Source organism: Lissotriton helveticus, chromosome 6, assembly GCF_964261635.1.
Source record: "Lissotriton helveticus chromosome 6, aLisHel1.1, whole genome shotgun sequence".
In the NCBI taxonomy this organism is placed as follows: domain Eukaryota; kingdom Metazoa; phylum Chordata; class Amphibia; order Caudata; family Salamandridae; genus Lissotriton; species Lissotriton helveticus.
In genome coordinates this window covers 364754937-364760696 of record NC_136067.1, presented here as the reverse complement: position 1 = coordinate 364760696, position 5760 = coordinate 364754937, and the positions used below count along the sequence as shown (strand labels likewise).

At 53.7% G+C, this 5760-nt stretch overlaps 1 pseudogene; it reads left to right on the top strand.

The window, feature by feature from the left end:
• The first annotated feature begins 2971 nt into the window (after positions 1-2971).
• LOC144764473 (U2 spliceosomal RNA) lies at positions 2972-3129 on the top strand (annotated as a pseudogene).
• Positions 3130-5760: the final 2631 nt, after the last annotated feature.

Genomic DNA, 5760 nt, shown 5'->3' with positions numbered 1-5760 from the left:
GCTGCCACCGAGACACCAGTCTGCCCTCCTGCTGCTGGGAGTCCTTCCAGCAAACGGAGGCCCGGACAAAGAGTTTCCTGTCAGGGGCGGTGCCAGCACCATCCCAGACAGGATTTTGTGTATCCCAGGTAGGCAGAGCTTTAGAGGAAGGTGACTGCAAGTGGCACCCCGGTGCTCACTATGCATAGGCCGGCTCAAACCAGTTCTGGGGGCACACCAGCCCCTGAGCTGGGGAGAGACCGGACAAAGGAGAGGGGTGTAACCACCCCCCTCCTAGTCCCACCCATAAGGCAGGACTTAGTCGCGTGCCAGCCCCCTTTTGCAGGATAAAGGTAGAAGCAGGCCCCCTTCCAAATTAGATCATCTTTGAATCCTGAAACTACTTTCCACGAAAGGAACTCAAGACACTTCCTAAGATTTCTCCCTTGTGACTAAGGAGTAGTCACCCTGCAGCAGCAGGCACCAACCAAGCATCGCGGTTTGCTGTAAGTCTCTCCTCCGGATCAAGACTGCCCAGCTCGACGAGAACCGGCTTCCCTGGCACCTCTGACCTCTACCTGCATCATCAGCCACGCTGAGATTCGTGGGTGTGACGAGACCTCGAGGGACCGGCCATCTTCAAGACTGCACGACGCTTGCCCAGCACGACCACCGAGAGACCCTCGAGTAAGTGCTTTGGGGTTTGAGAAGCCCCGACCCTGAGCAGCTCCAGCACCGAAGTTCAGTCCCCTTGCATCCACGAGATCTGCGTGGGGCCCTTCTGATCTTTGCTGCTCACCGCGTTGTCCAGGTCACTTGCCCGTTGGCTAGTGACCCTTCCGACGACGAACCACGACGACAACACTGCTGGTCTGGTTGCTCCAGACTGGCCCCCGCTCTCCTTCAACAGAGGAGCACCCCGGACCGTCCTGGTCCACTCCAGACGCCATTTTGAGTCCACCGCTTGGGCTTGCATTTGCCAAGAGTTGTTGCCCCAATCCTGGGTCCAGCGACGTCGACAGCAGATACCTCCGTGGGACAGCTCGCACCTCCATCCTGGTCGCCGACAACGCCTCCTGGTCCGAGAGACTGCAGAGCCCAGCGTCGCCCACTCACCTGGTCGAGGTGACTTCGTCCGGTGCCATCCTGGTGCCCACCTAATCACTGGCTAGTGATTCAGAACTTGGTCCCCTCTGCTTACAGGTCTCCTTCTTCCCTGATCCAGGCTTGGATCTCTCCGAATCTCTTCACTGGTCGCCTGGCAGCAACTTCTTCTTTCAGGCTCCATAGACTGCAACGAGGAATCCCAACGTCTTTTCAGACCTATGCAGCCGCAGCCCCTGGGCTAGGTAACCTGAGCATTTCGGTGCTCCAGCATAGCTTAACTATCTAAGTGTCCAGATCCTTTTTCGTTTCAGCTCTATCTAGTCGGATTCGTCCGATAACACTAACTTTGCATTTACTAGCCTCCATAGACTTTGTTCCGCATCCCGCGTGAGAGTGCACACTCTGCACCCGATCCCCCTAGGCCTCCTGCTAGTAATCTAAAGGTTCAGTAGAATAGTCCTAGCGATCCCAAAGCCTATGAGAGTAGTACTTACCTGCTAGTAATTTCGCATTCCACTTTTTGTGTATATGGTTTTTCGTGCCCCTCGGGCATTTGTGTAAATTGTGCGACTTTCAGTATTTTCTTAAGAGTTTTGTTATGTGCTTAGCTCCCCGACTCATAAAGAGATCAGGGTAGACTTGTTATAAATAAATATCCTTTTATTTTCATAACAACTTGTGTGGTGTCCTTTCACTTGGTGTTCAAGGGGTAAATGTGATGGTAAAACAGCTGGCTTAACACGCCCTCGAGAGTCTAGCCTTAGACTGCTCTTGTCCATGCTACTAGGATAGCTGGTCTATCAGGTTGACTTACAACCAATCATCAATAAGGGTTGTTTGGACTGATACATAGTGATCACTAGAATAGTGAGCACTGCATATCAGGCCAACTTTTCACAAAGTGGCGCTATTGTTTTTGCTAGTGAATAAAAGCAAACTGGTCCCCGTGTCTTGCCTTATTTATGTACTTATTTGACTTATTTGTCACTTTGCGGCACCCGGGCTGTGCGTTATTTATTTATTTATTTTTCGCATTTAAAAAAGATAAATAAAAATGATTTCTTATTTTTTTTCCCCCTTCTCCATCCAGACGCTGCACTTTGAAAAGAGACAAACGTCGGAAAAAGATTGTTTTTCCAGCAGCAGACTTCCATTGGTTTTGGATCCATTCCACTGGGGAACGAATGGAAGAAGGTTCCCAGCAAGTCAGTGGGATGGAGGGATGGAGGGATGGAGGGATGGAGGGATGGAGGGATGGAGGGATGGAGGGATGGAGGGATGGAGGGATGGAGGGATGGAGGGATGGAGGGATGGGGGGATGGGGGGATGGGGGGATGGGGGGAGGCAGGCAGGCTGGCAGAGAAGTGGACACTGCCCTTGGCTTCTCTGAGCAAGAATAAAAATACAGAGTCCTTTTCCTTCTCTGCCTGCCCCGAACGGCCACAAACGGCCAAGCCTTATCTATAGGCCTTAGGCTGCAGGGGAGCAGTGTCCCCGGCAAGCGAGGGTGAGGGGCCAGGGGCCGGCCATTTCCGGTCAGGGAGCTGTCCAGGGCATCCTGGGCTGATTCCCAGCATCCCCTGGCTGCCAGGCTTTCTGGCCAGCTGGATAGAAGCAGTGCGCAGTAAGGGGCGGGGCATGCAAATACTAGAAAGAGGACAACGTGGGTATGCTAAGTGATGCCTAATGAGGCGACAGCCGAGGAGGACTCTGGGAGCCGGGAGAAGGCCTGAGGCCGGGGCCTCCTTTCCACCGGCACATGCTGAGCTCTGGGAGTCAGAAAAAGAGGCTAAAGGGCGGCAGGCGACGGTGCAAGGGAAGACCCCGGTCCGGGTCAGCCAGGTGGATTTCTTCGGGAGGCGTTCATTCTGGCACCATTCTTGTTATCGCTTCTCGGCCTTTTGGCTAAGATCAAGTGTAGTATCTGTTCTTATCAGATTCACAGCGCGGTTTTTGCGCAGTTGAAAGTTGATTTTGGACTATACTACGACTTTGACTTTTGGAGGCGAATAAATTTGCTTTATGCAAATTTATGCAAATTTTCGAGACGGCCCGACGCGCTTTTAATTAAGGCGGAGAAGGGACACCAGCGTGCCGGTGCCTGTTTGTTCACTAGGAACTCAAAGTAGAACTCCCAAGGGCCTGCGGCCAGCTCCTAGAGCACAGGCAACGTTGCGCGCTTTTACTCACTCTCTCCTGGCGTTTGGGTGGACTAATGCTGGAGGCTTAAAACACCTCCTAACATCCTTCACAGGCCTGAACAGCACCCAGATCTTTGGTAAGGGGGTTTATGCTTAGGTGGACACACCTATAACCCTGCCTTAGTTCTAGGGAGTGACTGGTCAGAGTTTCTTACACTGCAGACCTCTAAGGTTTGCTGGGAGACACCCCAGGCAGAAATCACAAAATTTTCTCGGGCAATGACCTGAGGAGGGAACAAGAGGCCGTAGGGCACTGGAAGACGGTCAGCCTCCAATCCAATCTAGTAAACACAGTAGAGACCGTTCCAGATTAAGACCAAATTACAAAAGGTTTGATGGAGGGCGGGCATACACCTGAAGACAGGGATGCACTTCTAAGTGAGTGGGGGCCCAGGAAAAGAAAGTGAATTAAAAGGCCATCACAGTGCCCCCATAATTCCTTTATTCAAAAGGGAGACTGTATGGAATTAAAATCAGATGTGCGGTGAAACAAGGACATTATCTTCCCATCACCGCTGTGAAGTTTTTAGATAAAGGTCAACATGAACACCCTCCTGAAAGACGCCAGAGACCAATCGGGGAAAACAACAGCGACACCCGGGAAGGTAGACCAGAAGGGCCAGGATCCAAAAACAGCAACCCCCGCAGGACCAGGCCAGAGCAATGAAGAGGGCCCCAAAGCAGGACCGGACACAGGACCACCACCACCACCACCACCACCACCTACTGTGACGGCACCAGCCAAGGAACCCCAGATCCCCAAAGGAAACCCGGAGGACGGAGTGTCAGTGAGGGCCCCGCCAAAGGAAACCCCGAGGGAATCCACGCCGGCTGAGGGAACACCAGCCAAGGAACAACTGGAGCCCCCCAATGACGAAGCACCGCAAGAAACAGCACCGCCAGAGGAGGCCACCGGAGAGAAGGCACCGACGCCAGACACAGAGACCAAGGAGGCAGAGAAGGAGAAAAAGGACTCTGCCAAGGCAAAGGTTGCCAAGAAAACAGATAAAAAGGGAAAAAAGAAAGGAGGAAGGACGGACGACGACAGCGAGGAGGAGTGGGTTCAAGATTCGTGGACGCAAGTCCAATCCCAGTCGCTGCGCCAGAAAGCCTTCAAACTCGCAGAAGCCAAAGAGCAAACACGCTCCAGCGCCAGGATCCAGAAGGCGGCAGCACAAAAACCGGCGCCAACGGGACCCAAGCCAGAGACGCTGGAGGATGGGGAGGAGCCATACGAAAACACCCAATGGACAGGCCCTCAGAAAAGGAAGCTACAAGGGAAGGAGGACTTCCTGAAGAGCAAGAAGGTGAACAACGCGGGCACCGATGACGAAACAGGAAACAGATCCCCCATCCTCATCGAGAGCAGCGGGGAGGAGGAAGAGAGAAACGAGCAGGAAAAGGAGGAATCAACCCTCCAGGACCTCCACCGCCAACTCAACAGCTTGGCGGCCATAGTCGTACCAGAGCATTGGGACCTGGTAGTAGAAAATGAGGAGCTCGTCGAATACGGAGGAGACGCCTCAGTGGAGTGGGGGCCAACGGAGGAACAGGATAACCTACAAGCACAGTAGGGACACCCAGGGCCTTCAACCCCAGTAGGTACGGAAACCAGACACTGACCGATAGGACAGAGACAATGGCTATATCATTGCTCACCCTAAACGTCAGAAGCATGAAGAATCAGGTCAGGCAGGTTGGCACGTTGCGCTTCCTGGCCACCCAGAACCGAGATATCTGCTTTCTGCAGGAATGCGGAATTCCGTACACCCAGTCGTACAGCCAGCTCGAACGGCAGTGGACGCACGGGCCATCCTTTTGGTCTGGAGGGAACGATTGCAAATCATCTGGAGTGGCCATTCTGATCAGGGGAAGGCATTTCACCGTGGACAAAGTCAACGAGCAGGTCAACGGCAGAGTGCTGGTCGTGGACGGCTCGTGGGCCAGTGAGCCCGTTCGGCTCATCAACGTCTATGCCCCCCCGGAGAAGAATGAGCGACTCGAGATGTTCAGGGTGCTCAGGATGCAACTCGTGACCTCCAGAACCATACGGATGGGTGGTGATTTCAACTGCATAGTAGAGTTGGATGGACGCAGAGGGCCAGGCTCTGCAGGAATGGATGTGACGTCCAGGCTGTTGGTGGAGATGATAAAGGAGGCGTCCCTCCAAGATGTCATCGGGAGCATGGGGCCGAACGCCAGGAATTATTCGTGGAGCAAGCCGGACGGATCCGTGCGTTCACGGATCGACCTCCTACTCACCTCCCCAACAGTAAAGCCTGGGCGAAGCTCCATGGTCGCCGTCCACTTCTCTGACCACAGAGCAGTCAGTTTCGAGGGGGAACTTACAGGGAAGTTCCCCGCTGGCCCAGGTTCGTGGAAGCTGAACTGCTCTTTGCTGGACAACGAGGAGTTAGTGGCGAACGTCAGAGACGCATACATAGACTGGAAGGACATGAAGGGCCTCTTTCAA